General features: G+C 36.6%; 1 protein-coding gene across 7 annotated transcripts in view; it reads left to right on the top strand.

Moving 5' to 3' along the window:
- ZBTB20 (zinc finger and BTB domain containing 20) overlaps positions 1-18,636 on the top strand; it is an 894,540-nt gene that overhangs the window by 166,556 nt on the left and 709,348 nt on the right. The gene's annotated exons all lie outside the window — the stretch shown is intronic.

Raw genomic sequence — 18,636 nt, 5'->3', positions numbered from 1 at the left:
TGTCCAGTGATTTTTTTAATGGATTTTATCTTTTTGAAAAGTTTAATAATACGTATTTAAGTTTTTGGGTTTACTAACTCAAGTCTTTCCTTTATTGCCCTTTAACATATTAAATATCTTTTTCTATGTCTGCCTAAAAAATAATCTGTAATTATTATTATTATTATTATTATTTTTTTTCCTGAAGCTGGAAACGGGGATAGACAGTCAGACTCCCGCATGCGCCCGACTGGGATCCACCTGGCACGCCCACCAGGGGGTGACACTCTGCCCACCAGGGGGCGATGCTCTGCCCCTCCGGGCGTCGCTCTGTCGCGACCAGAGCCACTCTAGCGCCTGGGGCAGAGGCCAAGGAGCCATCCCCAGCGCCCGGGCCATCTTTGCTCCAATGGAGCTTCGCTGCAGGAGGAGAAGAGAGAGACAGAGAGGAAGGAGAGGGGGAGGGGTGGAGAAGCAGATGGGTGCTTCTCCTGTGTGCCCTGGCCGGAATCGAACCTGAGACTTATGCACGCCAGGCCGACGCTCTACCACTGAGCCAACCTGCCAGGGCCATAATTTGTAATTATAAGTCAAAAAAGAATAAAGCTTGTATCATCTGAGAATATCTAAGCCTAATTGGGCGTTGCTGTACCCCTTCTTCCTTCTATATGGGAATGTATTATGGGCTCTCCCTTATTACATCAGTTTGAAATGGTTCTGATTTTGTAACTTGCTCTTCTCTTACATAGACATATTGGCTCAAAGTCAAAATCTTAGTACCTATTCCTCATCAGGAAGAGCTTTAAAACTAATTCTAAGAAATAAAAATGCTTTTTTTGAGAACAGTACAACTGTTCAGATGAAATTTTGTGGATACTAAAGTTCAGGATTTCATGCAAGAAGTTTACAATCAACTTGTGTCCCTGCATTTTGTAGGAAGAGCTCATAGGTATTGAAGATTTCTTAGACAAGAGGGGGCTGTAATTACAGTGCTTCTTACATGCATGGTTAGATTTCCAGTGAGAATAACATGGTACAATAATTTATTATAGAAGAATAAATCACAGGTTACATTGGAGGAGGGTGGGGTGGTGTGATCCAGCCATCAGTGTTGTGACTACATATACTGAAGCACGTGGGATAGCTTGTTTTTAATTTCTTTACACCAGTGCATACCTCAAAAATTCCATTTAGCAGTGGGATATGCAAATGGTTCCAAATGCAGCAGCAGTACTTTCACCTGAATGTCAGAACTGTCAGAGATCTTTAAATCAAATCTTTATAACATTAGAAACAAACAAACAAACAAAAAAACCCAGCCAGATTAAGGCAAGATTAAGACACCAAACTTACTGCAAAAACTTGATTCCCATACTTTCAGAAAGCTCCTATATGTCAGCAGGGTAATGTCAAAGTTCTAATTCACCTGCTTTCTAATTTTAACCTTTTAAGGATTTTATTTTTTTGGCTTAATTATATTTTCTACAAATTAATGATAAATGCCTTGATTAATAAAACCAAATGTCAGAGAAAATGACAACTTGATGAAAAATTAATAGTCAGTAATATTTTAAGGTATAGAAATACTAAAGATGTACTCTTAAACCACATACTTTATCAGCTCTTTTATTTTTTTTTTTTGTATTTTTTTTTTTTTTTGTATTTTTTCTGAAGCTTGAAACGGGGAGAGACAGACAGACTCCTGCATGCGCCCGACCGGGATCCACCCGGCACGCCCACCAGGGGCGTGGCTCTGCCCACCAGGGGGCGATGCTCTGCCCCTCCGGGGCATCGCTCTGCCACGACCAGAGCCACTCTAGCGCCTGGGGCAGAGGCCAAGGAGCCATCCCCAGCGCCCGGGCCATCTTTTGCTCCAATGGAGCCTTGGCTGCGGGAGGGGAAGAGAGAGACAGAGAGGAAGGAGGGGGTGGGGGGTGGAGAAGCAAATGGGCGCTTCTCCTGTGTGCCCTGGCCGGGAATCGAACCCGGGTCCCCCGCATGCCAGGCCGATGCTCTACCGCTGAGCCAACCGGCCAGGGCCAGCTATATGAGTATTTTATTTTTCTCCTTTTATTGCAGATTATGAAGTTGAAAGATTAAAAAAATCTCACAAATATCAGTATAATTTTTAAAATATGAATACTTAAATATTTAATTAAATGGTATGTGGAAATGGTACTATGCAGGATTACAGTCCAAATTGTTTTTTTTTTAATTTTCGTATTTCACAGATAAAGCTGCCAACCAAATGAGGGAAGGCATAATGACCTCTTCTGTGTTGTACTTTCGTTTGGTTTGGTTTGGTTGTTCAGGGATAAAAAGACCCACATAATATACTGTTAGTGAAGTGGACTCACTTTCACCATCTGTTCATGTAATGACAAGATGGTCATACCTATCAACATAAATTTTTGCCAACTAATGATAAAGTCACTTTGTTCTGTAGTATGCTACAAATTTCCAGGTAATTGTTTCAGGCATGTTGCTATGCACAGTAAGATAGAGGTAAGTGTTGGGCAATATTCTGTAAATACAGTATATGCTAATTATAAGGAGAAACATTCAATAGAGATTTCTAGTGCTATTAAAAACTATAGTTGGGTGATGGGTATGCAACATAATTAAATGTCAAAATAACCTAGAGATGTTTTCTCTGAACATATGTACCCTGATTTATTAATGTCACCCCATTAAAATTAATAAGAAAAAGAAAAAGAAAAGAAAAACAAAACAAAACTATAGTTGGATTGTGCTGAATCTTCCCTTAGCTGGCTGTAGGCTTTATTGTTTTTGTGTCATGCCTGATTCCAGGCATCCAGTCTGTACTGGCAAAGTTGCTTCATGAGGAAAGGCCACCAACCTCGGTGCCCTGAGTCTTACATACCTGTCATGAATAATAGATTTGTCAGTTAGTTAATCATTGCATTGTATCTGTTTCTGTTCTTTCTTAGGAGATCACTGCCCAGAGGATTTTAAGTTCCATTGAAACACAAAGCTTCTATTATGTTTCTGTACCTGCATTTTTTTTGTATGCAAAAGCATCCATTCTTCTTTTTTCATATACTGGTAAACCATGCCCCACTTCCTTAACAGTTCTTAAATTACATATTAAACAGTGTGCTCCCTCCCACTCCCATTTATTCTTAATCTTTGGCCTTTCATCAATTTACATCTACATGTGAACCAATTAACTTTTGTTTATTTGTTGCAAAATTTGATTAAGAAAATACTAATATCTATCTCACAGTCCACAACTTTATAAGTTTTAGTCTGAGATTCTAGTTATTTAGGGTAAGTACTATAATTGCATGTCATCTTTTCCCAAAGTGTTCATGAAAAAAGGGAAATAGACTAGAACCAAAAAATAATCTCTAAGAGAATTTTAGTTGATATTTTATTGTTTGATCTTAAAAATGAGGAGAATGGATTTGACCTTACTCAGAATTATTATTTTTAGGGAATTCAGTTACAAAACTTTAAATGATGCTTGAATTAACACACACAACAATACGTAGATGTTCTTTGAAAGAATCTAAATTTAATGGAAAATGAAGGTGTTTAGACTATCTCTCATTTAAAAAATAAATGTTCTTTAATTAACTTAAAATACCTGAATTCCCAGTTTCAGTACTGAATTAGACAATACCTTCTATCTAAATGACTTTTTAGCACCTTTGGAAACTGTGTTCTCTCTTATAAGCCAACAAAAGCTCAAGTAAGTGTGACCTTAATGGTTTGAAAGGATTAATGCAGCTTTCAAAGTTGTGTAATGTATGTATACCTTAAGTACCAGAAGGAGAATCAATTCATTTAACTGGATTAATTTACCTTATTTGTTTTCTTTGGAAGCTTTTGTTTATTAATTGAATAAACTATGCTCATGGAACACACTGATAAATGGAGCGATCAGAATATACCAAGAGAAACCATAAAATTGCCTATAGTATGTAGGCCATTTGTTTTTCTTGCCTAAATGCTGCGTTTTGTCTTCTATCTACCATTTCCTCAAATATTCAGGTCTCTCTTTATATTCTTTAGTGATGATAAGATGTTTTTTATTTCTCTAATAAAGTAGGAAGCAAATTAACATGCTTACTTCTTTGGAATTAGATTACTTATTGTAGTAATGCTCAACATACAGTGGTACCTTGAGATACCAGTGTAATTTGTTCTCTAACCAAGCTCGTAAGTCAGTCAACTCGTATATCAAACAAATTTCTCCCATTTAAAATAACTGAAATAGATTTAATTTGTTCCAGCCCTGTGAAACATCCCCAAACCATCCTAAATTATAAAAAAAGACATGGTTTTAATTAAGAAACACACATGTATACTTTACAAATGCATAACAAAATATACGAAGTAAAAGAAAAAAGTGTTATTTAGTACTGTATTCTTATCTTGGAGACAGACAAGTGTGGCTAATGGAGGTGAATGGCAGAGGAGGAGGGAGGGAGGAAGGGATGCAGGCACTGTAGACACGTAAACTAAAACTGCACTTTCTTAACACTAAATGTAAACTAAAACTGCATTTTCTTTACTTTAAACAAAACTAAAACTGCACTTTCTTTACTTAAAATGAAACCACAAAAACTTAATTGTAAAAAAATGCACTTTTTTAACTTTAAACTTAACCTAAGCTTAACATTACGTATTTTTAATTTAGTCATCACTTGTTTTTCCTTTTTGGCTGCACTTTCGGCACATTCACTTGCAGGACTTTTGAAGAAAAATCTATTCAAAGAGGTTTGCTTTTGCCTGCCTTTTAAAATGTTATGGAAATGTGACAAACAAGTGTCATTAAAAAGTGCTGAGGCACGACCAGTTGAAACTTTTCCTGGGTGTTCCTTCTTAATGAAACTTGAAAGTTTCTCCCACATTGCCAGCATGTCTTTAATGTCACTTGTAGAAATCACTTCCTCCGACTCTACCTCCTCCTCACTACTAATCTCTTGCAGAAGCTCCGTATGTTGCATCATCTGTAGCTCCTTCAACTCCTCAGTTGAGAGTTCCTCCTCATGTTCCTCGATGAGCTTGTTTACGTCACTCTAATCTACCTACAGACCCATCGACTTTCCAAGGGACACAGTCTCCTCCAACGTTTCTACCTCAGTCTTGGTCTCTGGTTAGAATCCTACGAAGTCCCTGTCTGCAACAACATCAGGCCATAATTTTTTCCATGCCGAGTTCAAGATTCTTTTTGTAACCTCTTGCCATGCCAAGTCAATAATGCGTAAACAATCACGATGTTGTAGTTATCTTTCCAAAACTCTTGAAGGGTTAAATTTGTATTCTCAGTCACCTCAAAGCAGTGGCAGGATAAGTGCTTTGTGTAAAGCTTTTTAAAGTTGGACATGACCTGCTGATCCATAGGTTGCAAGATTGAAGTCGTGTTGGGTGGGAGGTAGAGGACTTGGACGAATTTGAACTCATCGAGAATGTCATCTTCAAGACCAGGTTGATCGGCTGGAGCATTTTCAAGATTAGTAATGCTTTCATCAGGAGTTTATTTTCCTGAAGATGTTTCTTCACTACAGGACCAAAGACGAGAATTACCCATTCAATAAAAAACTGCTGCATAACCCATGCCCTAGCATTGGTGCGCCACATAACCTGCAGTTTTTCTTTAAGAATCTTCTGAGGCTTAAAGGCTCGAGGATTTTTGGAATGATACACTAGCAGTGGCTTTACTTTACAGTCACTGCTAGCATTTGCACACAATGCAAGGGTCAGACAGTCCTTCATGGGTTTATGGCCTGGCAGCTTCTTCTCCTCTGCAGTCATGAAAGTTCTCCAGGGCACTTTTTTCCAAAATAAGCCTGTTTCGTCTCAGTTGAACCTTTGTTGGGGGATGTAGCCTTCCTTTGTAATAAGCGCAGCAAAACGTGTGATATACTCCTCAGCTGCCTTAATGTCAACATTTGCAGCTTCACCATGCCTCACCACCGAGTGGGTGCCAGATCTCTTCTTGAAATTTTCAAACCAGCCGTGACTTGCCTTAAACATATCTTCTGCTGCCTCTTTTGAGGTTGATGGCTCTTTCTTCTTCAAGTCACCTTAAATAAAATGTGGCTTTTCACATATTACAGTCTCCGTCATTGTATCTTTTTCCAGCTCTTTCTCTTTCTCTTTCTCTTTCATCCATACCAGCAGAAGCTTCTCCATTTCTTCATGGATATTTTTCCTTAATTGGGTCAGAATTGTAGTTTCTTTCACTGGATTTGCACTTTTGATGGCATCTTTTTGTTTAAGGATGGTACAAATTGTAGATGTATTGCGGTCATACAGCCTTGCCAGTTAAATTACTCGTACAGCACATTCATGTTTTTCTATTATTTCTTGCTTTACTTCTGTTGACATCATTCTCTTCTCATCACTGTCCTTTATACTCACTTTCTTCGACCCCATGGTAGCACACAAAAAAAGTTAGTAAAAAATGCAAAAATGATGCAAGAACGAGTACAGCTCTTGAGACGACTTGATTCTGCGGGTAACACGTGAGAAAAAACAAGATGCTGGTGTTGTGCTGCTGATACTGGACCCGTGCGCCAATGCACCGACTAGTGGCAGCTTCCCCAATCACGGCTTGTATCTCAGAATTTTGCTCGGATCTCGAACAAAAATATGGACCGAGTCACAGCTTGTATCTTAAAAACGTTTGTATGTTGGTCTGCTTGTATCTGAAGGTACCACTGTATCTCTGTGATACTCCCCAATCTCTAACCGCAATTAATTAGTGACTTTCAGAATTAGGTTAAATCTTGGTTGTGCGGTGGCTCTCTATTTACCAGTGATCAAAGAAGTGTTACTAATACACTTGTCAGTATTAAAAAAGAATTAAGTAAATTAAGGACCAGATGGTTGAGCCCAGGACCGATCAAGAGCCCAGTCTGTGTGAGCTGGTCCAGTGGAATGACAGAAACATATTACAAGGTTAAATGGAATCAGAGTTAGACTTTCACTTATAAGAAAAAGGTCATTTTTCAAACGTGTTTTTTTATGTGATAATGATTTACATGTTCAGATCTCATTTGTACAAGTAAAATTTTCCTATGCATCAAGAGCCAACAATGTTTATATGTATCAAAAAATCTCTTGGAGCAGGACATAGTGGCATCAAAGTACAGCAATTACCATGTAAGCATTTATGCTGGTTCAGAGAAAAATCCTGCTTTGTCTCAGGAAAACCTATTCTTACTATTATAACTTACTACCTTTTATTGTGATTGAATATTAATTGTTGGAGGATTGTCTCCTCCAATAGACTCTATGGCTCATGATATAAGGAACCTGGCTTACATAGTTTCTGTAGTACATGACCAGATGAGGAAGTAGTAAATATTTTCTTAGTGTTTTGTTATAATAAAAACATTATAATTGGGGTTATAATAAGGTTATACTGAAGAAGTTAAGAAAGCAAATTTTCTTTCTTTTATATTTGTGTCTTTACATATATACGTATATAAAGCATTGTGTTTCTCATTAATTTCTTTCTCATTTTTCATCTATTTTTTTATTTTTAAGCGTGTTTTAAATTTTCTTGATTTCTAGGATATTTGGATGGATCATTGAATTGCTGGGTAGGTAAACTAACTCGAACGACTGTACATTTAAACATTTTTTTCTCTCCAGAATCACACAAATAATGCTAGAGGATATTAGCTAATCATAATCCTCCCACCTTCCTTCACACCATCCCTTCTTTCTATTCTCCAGCATGTATCTATTGAGTTTCTTCTGTGCCAGGATCTTCCTAGTTGTTATATATAACGATTGAACAAAAAAGACATAACCCTTACCCTGTGGAGCTTACAGTGTAATAGGAAAATATAATAAACACATAAACATTACAAACATAGATATATAATTAAATTTTGCTGGACTTCTCAGTTTTGGCACGGGTTAGAGAATTTGGTCTACAATGTAGGAATTATCTTCAATGGCCTGCCTTATTAATAGTAAATTACTTTTAGATTTAAACACTGCAGGTGGGCAAATTAATTCAGATTATGTTTTAATGTACACGTGGCCTTGGGAGAACAGTTGAAGCAATATTTATTTTCAAGGTGAGTATAAAAAATTTGTATACCATGGTTTATTATATATTTTATAGATAACCTCAATATGTATTTTCAGATCTCAAATTGAAAAATTACAGGAATATTTTCTAACATTTTTTTTTTTTTTTTTTTTTTGTATTTTTCTGAAGCTGGAAACGGGGAGAGACAGTCAGACAGACTCCCGCATGCGCCCGACCGGGATCCACCCGGCACACCCACCAGGGGCAATGCTCTGCCCATCAGCGGGCGATGCTCTGCCCCTCCAGGGCGTCGCTCTGCCGCGACCAGAGCCACTCTAGCGCCTGGGGCAGAGGCCAAGGAGCCATCCCCAGCGCCCGGGCCATCTTTGCTCCAATGGAGCCTTGGCTGTGGGAGGGGAAGAGAGAGACAGAGAGGAAGGAGGGGGTGGGGGTGGAGAAGGAAATGGGCGCTTCTCCTATGTGCCCTGGCCGGGAACCGAACCCGGGTCCCCCACACGCCAGGCTGACGCTCTACCGCTGAGCCAACCGGCCAGCGCCTCTAACATTTTTTAAATTACAAAAAATTATTTTTTTCAAATATTGTTTGCTAATGGTTTGTGAATTGGCTTGTAGTAATAGTGATGGAAGAAAAGGGGATGGAAATTATATTTCTTCTTCTCGTTGGACATGTGTATGGAATATATTTGTTCTGATCAGAATTGTCCATTATGCTCTCTTTGGATGTGTGTGCTGTTTGGCCTTCCTGCCTTGCATGCTCATTCAAAGGCATTCCAAGTCATTATGCTGGACTTCAGCCTTGTTCAATAAAAAGGCCATTTCCTCTATCATCTGTCTATTTGGACATACATTCTTTTTCACTCAAAAATATTTTTTATGCTTTCTGAGTATATTAGATGGATTTGTCAAATTACTCACAGATAATCAGTTTTTTAAAGTTATAATTTGAGCTATGACCTCTCAAACTGTGAATTATAAGGTTTGACCCTTTGGTTCACTGTTTGACATAGCAGCCATTAATTACAGTTTTTAAATGACATTTTATTTCAGTTAGAATTTGTATTATGAAAACAGTTTGACTATTTTCCCTTTAGCTTTCAAGAATAAATGCTGAAATATAAATATATATAAATATGTACATTAAAATATAGTAAATAGCCTGCTTGCATATGCATACTATATTCAAATGTTTTATGCATATTTCTAGCAGTATGTTAAGTTTGTTACATACCTATAGAAATTTAAATATAATAACCTGTGAGTTATACTAAGATTATATTTATTTTATATAACTGGTATCAGGATGAGACTGACTTTTTAAATATGTTTATCATGATGATACAGACGTTATTACCATTTGAATCTGGGCTTTTCTCTTTTCCTTGAGCAGGGATACAGAACTAGGCATCTATGAATACCTATGTCAGACAGTAATTTGAAAGTCCTCAGGGTGATTCAAAATAGCATGGTAGGTAAGAATATAAACTGGACAAGCGTTTTCAAGGTACTCAGTTGAGAATAAGATAGCAGAAAGCCCGGGTTAGCTAAGTACAGAAAGGCATCCAGATGTGTGATCTTTTTCTAATAAAGTATATAGTTTAGATTGTACTCTTTTTCTTTTAATACCTATTAGTTTGTGGGTTTTAAGGAAATGTTGGCTTCTATTTTGTTTCTAAAAGCAAAGTCAGGATATGTTAACTAAAAGTAGAATTTTCAAAAGGCAAAAATATTTCTGAAACTAATTGCAACCACTTTTTCACAAAGTCCATTTAATCAGGTTTAGATTTCTCAGATGTCTTTGAGATATGGATCTACAAGGTTCTCTCCCACTAGTTTCTGTCTTACGTAATCATCCAATCTTTTAGATAGGTAACATTTTAGGAATTTTATTTTCCCATGCAAAAACCAATTCTTTAACTAAATGTAAGGACTTGTAAATACGTTATGGGAATTTTGAAATCTGAAAATGGTTTTTAGAGATCAGTAGGCTTAGGAAGGTTCATTTTAATTTCAAGTTTTATACTGATCTCATTTTTGTTTGGTAAAGATATTTCTTCATGGCCCTGGTCAGTTAGCTCAGTGGTAGCACATGCACCCAGCATGTGGAAGTCCTGGGTTCAGTTCCGGGCCAGGGCACACAGAAGAAGCATCCATTTGCTTCTCCACCCTTCTTCCTCTTCTTTCTCTCTCTCTCTTTCCCTCCCACAGCCAAGGCTTCATTGGAGCAAAATTGGCCTGGGCACTGAGGATGGCTCCATGGCCTTGCCTCGGGTGCTAGAATAGCTCTGGTTGTAATGGAGCAACGCCCCAGATGGCCAGAGTGTCACCCCCTAGTGGGCATGCCGGCTGGATCTCGGTCAGGCGCATGTGGGAGTCTGTCTCTCTGCCTCCCTGCTTCTCACTTCAGAAAAATACAAAATAAATAAATAAATAAAAGATATTTCTTCACCTTTTCCTATTTCTCATATTACTTATAAGTAATACAGGATGACACTGAAATTTTTAAAAATTTGGCCCTAGTTGACTTACTGAGCAAACTAGCTAACTTTTCTTCGACTCTTCCCTTTCAGCCTCACCTCCTTTCTTTACATTCACAATTTTTCCTGTCCACACCACACTCTTTGCTGTCTTAATACACTATGTCCTATTTTTCTGGGTTCCTTTGTTCTTAACGTTCATTCTGCCTGCTTCTAAGGCTTCTGTGTAACCCAGAAAAATTCTGTGTCACTAGTGGAAGTTTATCCTCTACTACAGAATCAACACATCTTAATGTCTCCTTCACATGTACGCACATGAGTTTAACTCTTAACACTCTGGAGGATAGTTTTTACTTATGCCTGCCTTATTTCCCAAATGGTAAACTTCTTGAGGGGAGGGTATATATGCCTTCTTCATTTTTCTGTTTAGTTAGGACCAGGTTGTCAGTAAGTGTTTATTGAATTAATTAGCCGGTCAAACTTTGACGAACTATATCATTAGTTATACTCAGAATTTATCTACAACACAAATATAGCAAAAAAGGATCCTTTAAAAATTATATGTACTAAATTTTCTGTATGTCACTGCATGATCTCCTTTAGGTCTGGGTATTTGTTTTGGTGCTTATTTTTAAAGCTCAGTAAGAAAACAAATATTTTTTTTCTATATATTGTAATAAAGTGAAATACAATTTTAAGAGAAAAGACATTTCTATTAAAAATAATAAGATAAAAAAGGCCAAACCAGTAACTTGTCAAAGTAGTTTTAGATCTTAGCATTTGAAATGATAACATTGAAAAATTAATACAGAAAGTCTTAGAAGTGTTTAATACTCTTTAATCTTATACAAATGACTATTGATGATTATTCTTAGTTTGAAATAGCATTTTATATGTAGATTTACCTAAGATCTGAAATTTAGGCAATAATTAGCCTCTCAAATGGATCTGTTTGGAAACTGTTTTAAAATAATAGCTCTCTTCCCTAAGAAAGATACAGTTGTGTGAAGGCTGCATTTATTTAATGGTGTCTCAGCTGGAACAGGTGCCTGACTTGCTTTGTTCTCCAGGAGTAGCTTTATAGGTTTAAACACTGAGTATACAGTACACAGTGGCACTATTAACAAATCAGAATGAGGCCAAGGGAAAACTCATCTAGGACCCACGCACCTAAATGCAGTTAGTAAACAGAGAAATAACTCTCATTAAGCGTAATTAAACCTAATATTGACTGTAAACTGTTACTTACCTTAAACTTCTCTGTAGAGAGTGTGGAAAGGGATTAACCTAGCAGATTGGGGCATTAATTACTACCTCTTTCACATTAAAGTTACCATCAAGAAGGGCTGTATTCATAAATAAAACATAGAAAGGATTGAGAAACTGAAAATATGTAAATTTCCCTTATAAAAAGGAAAGAAAGGCCTATATTTAAAAAAAAAAAAAAAGAAGTGAGCTGTGAGCAATGCCAGCCGTAGCAAAATGGGATTAATCACAGAAATATGTCCTTGCCTTCTGACGGGCAGAATCTGCTTCACAGAAGAGTTGGGTTCAGCGGAGTCCACCTTTTCTCATGCATAGCTTCTTCCACTGCTAACCCTATCATGCGTTTGAGGGAGGATGAAGGGGCCAGGGAGAGATAGAATCTCTCTCCTCTTTGCCTCCAGTCATTAATAGCCCTTTATTTATGAAATTGATTATAATGATTGTACCAATGTGTGATTTGTCAGCAAGAAGGCACAGTGCTTTTTTCAGTCAAAATGGTCTGGTAACTGGTCTCCTGCTACTATTTAATAATCTCCTTCTTGGGTGCAATCTAAAGAGTATGTATGTTGTGAGAGACATAAAAATTGTCAGCTAAATTTAAGATCTACTGTTACAAGTTTTTATATTATACTGCTGCCCCAGGAGGAAGGCCAGGGTCTACGATATAAGAATTTAAAGGAAAAAGTGACCTGACCTTTGGTGGCGCAGTGGATAAAGCATTGACCTAGAACAATGAGGTCACTGGTTCGAAACTCTGGGCTTGCCTGGTTAAGACACATTTGGGAGTTGATGCTTCCTGCTCCTCCTACTTCTTTTATTTAGAGGACAGGAGGTTTAATTTTAGAGTAAAACCCTTCATTCCCCCTCGCTTCCCACCCTGCTTTTAAAGCTAGTTTCACAGTTCATGAGATGAACTAAGGAAAAAGAAATAAAGGACAAAAATCTATCGTTCGTTTCTCCTACTGAACGAAAATTAAAAAACTGGTTGGGTGACAGAGGATGAATAAAAACAGTGAAAGTAAGAGTTTCTATCTTCTGTTCTTGTACTGGTCGTGACATTACAAAATAACCATAACAATGGCACTCTTATTAATCAGACATATTTATACAGAATTAGTGTTGGCTTCTGCTCTATATATTACCTTTAGTTTTACATGAACTTTATTATCTGTGCATATCAAAAGAGATGTGGTAAATGAACAAAGAAGCCCTGTTATGAGACAAGTATTTGACATTTTGGGAAGCTCTTATTATAGGGTTTCCTCTTAAGTGAGAATAACAGGAAGGTTGTCATTATTTGCACTATTACAGACACTCTGGATTTTTAAAAACAGAAATGGAGCCGACTTTTTTCCTTGAAGAAGATTCATCAGCTAGAACAATTAGAATGATCCAGTACCTCTAACCAGACTTGTCGCTATAGTCTCCTTGTTTTCTCCTATGAAATAATGATCCCATAAAGCACCTCTTAAGATAATCCATTTTCTCTTGATTTACAGATATAGCTAGCTGTACATTTCTCTTATTTTTTAAAGAAGATGTATAATCATCTTTAGACTTCTGGAAAGTCTCTTTTTAAACCAAAATGTAGAAGTCTTGCAAGGTTTATGGCCTCATGCCTTTTATTTTTTTTCCTAAAAGAGGACAGCTCTAAGGAAGTTCTTTTTTTTTTTTTTTTTTTTGATTTGGCTCAAGGCTTTTTAAATTTTTTTAATTTTTTTTAATTTAATTTAATTTTTTTAATAATTTTATTTTTTTAATGGGGTGACATCAATAAATCAGGATACATATATTCAAAGATAACAAGTCCAGGTTATCTTGTCGTTCAATTATGTTGCATACCCACCACCCAAAGTCAGATTGTCCTCTCTCACCTTCTATCTTGTTTTCTTTGTGCCCCTCCCCACCCCCTATCCCTCTCCCATTCCCCCCTCCCCCCCGTAACCACCACACTCTTATCAGTGTCTCTTAGTTTCACTATTATGTCCCACCTACGTATGGAATAATACAGTTCCTGTTTTTTTCTGATTTACTTATTTCGCTTCGTATCATGTTATCAAGATCCCACCATTTTGCTGTAAATGTTCCGATGTCATCATTTCTTATGGCTGAGTAGTATTCCATAGTGTATATGTGCCACATCTTCTTTATCCAGTCATCTATTGATGGGCTTTTTGGTTGTTTCCATGTCCTGGCCACTGTGAACAATGCTGCAATAAACATGGGGCTGCATGTGTCTTTACGTATCAATGTTTCTGAGTTTTGGGGATATATACCCAGTAGAGGGATTGCTGGGTCATAAGGTAGTTCTATTTTCAGTTTTTTGAGGAACCACCATACTTTCTTCCATAATGGTTGTACTACTTTACATTCCCACCAACAGTGTATGAGGGTTCCTTTTTCTCCACAGCCTCTCCAACATTTGCTATTACCTGACTTGCTAATAACAGCTAATCGAACAGGTGTGAGGTGGTATCTCATTGCCGTTTTGATTTGCATTTCTCTAATAGCTAAAGAAGATGAGCATCTTTTCATATATCTGTTGGCCATTTGTATTTCTTCCTGGGAGAAGTGTCTATTCATATCCTCTTCCCATTTTTTTATTGGATTGCTTGTTTGTTTGTTGTTGAGTTTTATGAGTTCTTTGTATATTTTGGATATTAGGCCCTTATCTGAGCTGTTGTTTGAAAATATCATTTCCCATTTAGTTGGCTTTCTGTTTATTTTGTTATCAGTTTCTCTTGCTGAGCAAAAACTTCTTAGTCTGATGTAGTCCCATTCATTAATTTTTGCCTTCACTTCTCTTGCCATTGGAGTCAAATTCATAAAATGCTCTTTAAAACCCAGGTCCATGAGTTGAGTACCTGTGTCTTCTTCTATGTACTTAATTGTTTCCGGACTTATGTTTAGATCTTTGATCCATTTTGAGTTAATTTTTGTACAGGGGGAGAGACTGTAGTCCAGTTTCATTCTTTTGCATGTGGCTTTCCAGTTTTCCCAGCACCATTTATTGAAGAGGCTTTCTTTTCTCCATTGTGTGTTGTTGGCCCCTTTATCAAAAATTATTTGACTATATATATGTGGTTTTATTTCTGGACTTTCTATTCTGTTCCATTGGTCTGAGTGTCTATTTTTCTGCCAATACCATGCTGTTTTGATTGTCGTGGCCCTATAATAGAGTTTGAAGTCAGGTATTGTTATGCCCCCAGCTTCATTCTTTTTCTTTAGGATTGCTTTGGCTATTCGGGGTTTTTTATAGTTCCATATAAATCTGATGATTTTTTGCTCTATTTCTTTAAAAAATGTCATTGGAAGTTTGATGGGAATTGCATTAAATTTGTATATTGCTTTGGGTAATATAGCCATCTTGATTATATTTATTCTTCCTAGCCAAGAACAAGGTATATTCTTCCATCTCATTATATCTTTTTCGATTTCCCTTAACAATGGTTTATAGTTTTCATTATATAAGTCCTTTACATTTTTGTTATGTTTATTCCTAAGTATTTTAATTTTTTTGTTGCAATCGTGAAGGGGATTATTCTTTTGAGTTCGTTCTCAGTTGTTTCATTGTTGGCATATAGAAAGGCTATTGACTTCTGTATGTTAATTTTGTATCCTGCGACCTTACTGTATTGGCTTATTGTTTCTAGTAGTCTTTTTGTGGATTCTTTGGGGTTTTCGATGTACAGGATCATATCATCTGCAAAAAGTGATACCTTTACTTCTTCTTTTCCGATATGGATGCCTTTTATTTCTTTGTCTTGTCTGATTGCTCTGGCTAGAACCTCTAGTACCACATTAAATAAGAGTGGAGAGAGTGGACAACCCTGTCTTGTTCCTGATTTAAGGGGGAAAGCCTTCAGTTTAGTGCCATTTAATATGATGTTAGCTGATGGTTTATCATATATGGCCTTTATCATGTTGAGATATTTTCCTTCTATACCCATTTTGTTGAGAGTCTTAAACATAAAATTGTGTTGTATTTTATCGAAAGCCTTTTCTGCGTCTATTGATAAGATCATGTGGTTTTTGTTCTTTGTTTTGTTGATATGGTGTATTACATTAACCGTTTTACGTATGTTGAACCATCCTTGAGATTCTGGGATGATTCCCACTTGCTCATGATGTATTATTTTTTTAATATGTTGTTGTATTCGATTTGCTAGTATTTTGTTTAGTATTTTAGCATCTGTATTCATTAGAGATATTGGTCTGTAGTTTTCTTTTTTTGTGCCATCCTTGCCTGGTTTTGGTATGAGGGTTATGTTGGCCTCATAAAATGTGTTTGGAAGTATTGCTTCTTCTTCAATTTCTTGGAAGATTTTCAGTAGAATAGGAACCAAGTCTTCTTTGAATGTTTGATAAAATTTGCTGGTATAGCCATCAGGGCCTGGACTTTTATTTTTGGGGAGGTTTTTAATGGTTTTTTCTATTTCTTCTCTACTGATAGGTCTGTTTAGGCTTTCTGCTTCTTCTTGACTCAGTCTAGGAAGGTTGTATTGTTCTAGGAATTTATCCATTTCTTCTAGGTTGTTGAATTTAGTGGCATAAAGTTTTTCATAGTATTCTACAATAATTCTTTGTATATCTACGGTGTCTGTGGTGATTTCTCCTCTTTCATTTTGGATTTTGTTTATATGAGTTCTTTCTCTTTTTTCCTTGGTAAGTCTTGCCAAGGGTTTGTCAATTTTGTTGATCTTTTCAAAGAACCAGCTCCTTGTTCTATTAATTTTTTCTATAGTTTTTCTGTTCTCTAATTCATTTATTTCTGCTCTGATTTTTATTATCTCCTTTCTTCGGCTGGTTTTGGGTTGTCTTTGTTCTTCTTTTTCTAGTTCCTTAAGGTGTGAAGTTAAGTGGTTCACTTGGGCTCTCTCTTGTTTGTTCATATATGCCTGAAGCGATATGAACTTCCCTCTTATCACTGCTTTTGCTGCATCCCATAGATTCTGATATGTCGTATTGTCATTTTCATTAGTCTGTATATATCTTTTGATCTCTGCACTTATTTCTTCTTTGACCCATTCATTTTTTAAAAGTATGTTGTTTAGTTTCCACATTTTTGTGGGATTTTTTTCTCTTTTTTGCAGTTGAATTCTAGTTTCAAAGCTTTATGATCAGAAACTATGCTTGGTACAACTTCAATTTTTCTGAATTTGCTGATGTTGTTTTTGTGGCACAACATATGGTCAATTCTTGAGAATGATCCATGTACACTGGAGAAAAATGTATACTCAGTCACTTTGGGATGAAATGTCCTGTAGATGTCTGTCATATCCAGGTGCTCCAGTGTTTTGTTTAAGGCCACTATATCTTTGTTGATTCTCTGTTTGTATGACCGATCTAGAGCCGTCAGCGGTGTATTGAGGTCTCCAAGTATGATTGTATTTTTGTCAGTTTTTGTTTTAAGATCAATAAGTAGCTGTCTTATATATTTTGGTGCTCCTTGGTTTGGTGCATATATATTAAGAATTGTTATGTCTTCTTGATTCAGTGTCCCCTTAGCCATTATGAAATGGCCATTTTTGTCTCTGAGTACTTTTCCTGTCTTGTAGTCAGCATTATCCGATATGAGTATTGCTACACCTGCTTTTTTTTGGATGTTATTTGCTTGGAGTATTGTTTTCCAGCCTTTCACTTTGAATTTGTTTTTATCCTTGTTACTTAGATGAGTTTCCTGTAGGCAGCATACAGTTGGATTTTCTTTTTTAATCCATTCTGCTACTCTGTGCCTTTTTATTGGTGAGTTTAATCCGTTTACATTTAGTGTAATTATTGATACTTGTAAGTTCCCTATTGCCATTTTATATCTTGCTTTCTGTTTTGTGTCTTGTTTGATCCTTCTCTTTCGTTTTTCTATCTTTTGTTTTTATTTGGTTGTATTCCATACATCTTTCCTCTGTTGCTATCTTTTTTATCTCATGTGCTTCTGTGGTGGTTTTTTTAATGGTGGTTACCTTTGAGTAATGAAAAGGGTCCCTACCCTGTTCATTGTAGTGAACTATTTTGTGAGTACTTTTGCACTCCATCGTCCTTTGCTACTGTTTATCTCCATCTTCTCCCCCTCTTTCTTTTTGTTGTTGTCACAGTTTAAATTTGGTTTTATTGTGTTCTTCTTGGAGCTTTTACTTGTGGCATCTGGAAGCTCCAAGTATAGGTTTTTCTGTTTCTGGTTGAAGATCTTGTTGAGTTTTGGGGGAGATTTATCGGTATTGCTTCCTACCCCGCCATTACTCTGACGTCATCCTCCAGGCTTAGGAAGTTCTTTTGAGGTCTTGTTCCCATGCTTGTGACAGGTCTGGCTAGGAATTGTTATAAAAGCATGATTATGGATAATAGTGAATTTTTTTCTTAAAAATCACAGGACCTGTAATTTCAGATTTCAGAGACTGACCAGTGTGATGTGTTTTGTCTATAGTTTAGAATAAAATTTGAAATCTAAAGAGTAAAAGTAATACAATTGAAAAGAAAATAGATGAGTCACTAGCCACTACAGCTGCAACACTTCAGCTGCCTGAATAAGGAGAACAGTGATTCTCAAAGTGGAGAAAGTGAGATTAAAATTACCACCTGTGGGATCTTTTCAAATTATCCTCCCCACACTAACAATTATTTGTATGGATGCTTCACTAAGAACCAGATATACTAGAAGTAGTTTGACCAATTGATAATTTAGTTACTTTTATCCTTTTAAAGTTTAAATGTAGAAAATAAAAGATATTTTATAATCACAGAATTTTCCCCTATCCCCATCATGTCTTCCTCTTTTATGTTAACAGTCACTGAATTTTGGGGTTCAGTGAAAAAAACAAAGAAAATCCCCAAATAACATGTAAACCCTCAAGGAAGGAGAAAGGCTGTCAAGTTTGGAGT

The sequence above is a fragment of the Saccopteryx bilineata genome, chromosome 8 (genome assembly GCF_036850765.1).
Source record: "Saccopteryx bilineata isolate mSacBil1 chromosome 8, mSacBil1_pri_phased_curated, whole genome shotgun sequence".
Lineage (NCBI taxonomy): Eukaryota > Metazoa > Chordata > Mammalia > Chiroptera > Emballonuridae > Saccopteryx > Saccopteryx bilineata.
This window is presented reverse-complemented; position numbering and strand designations above follow the sequence as displayed.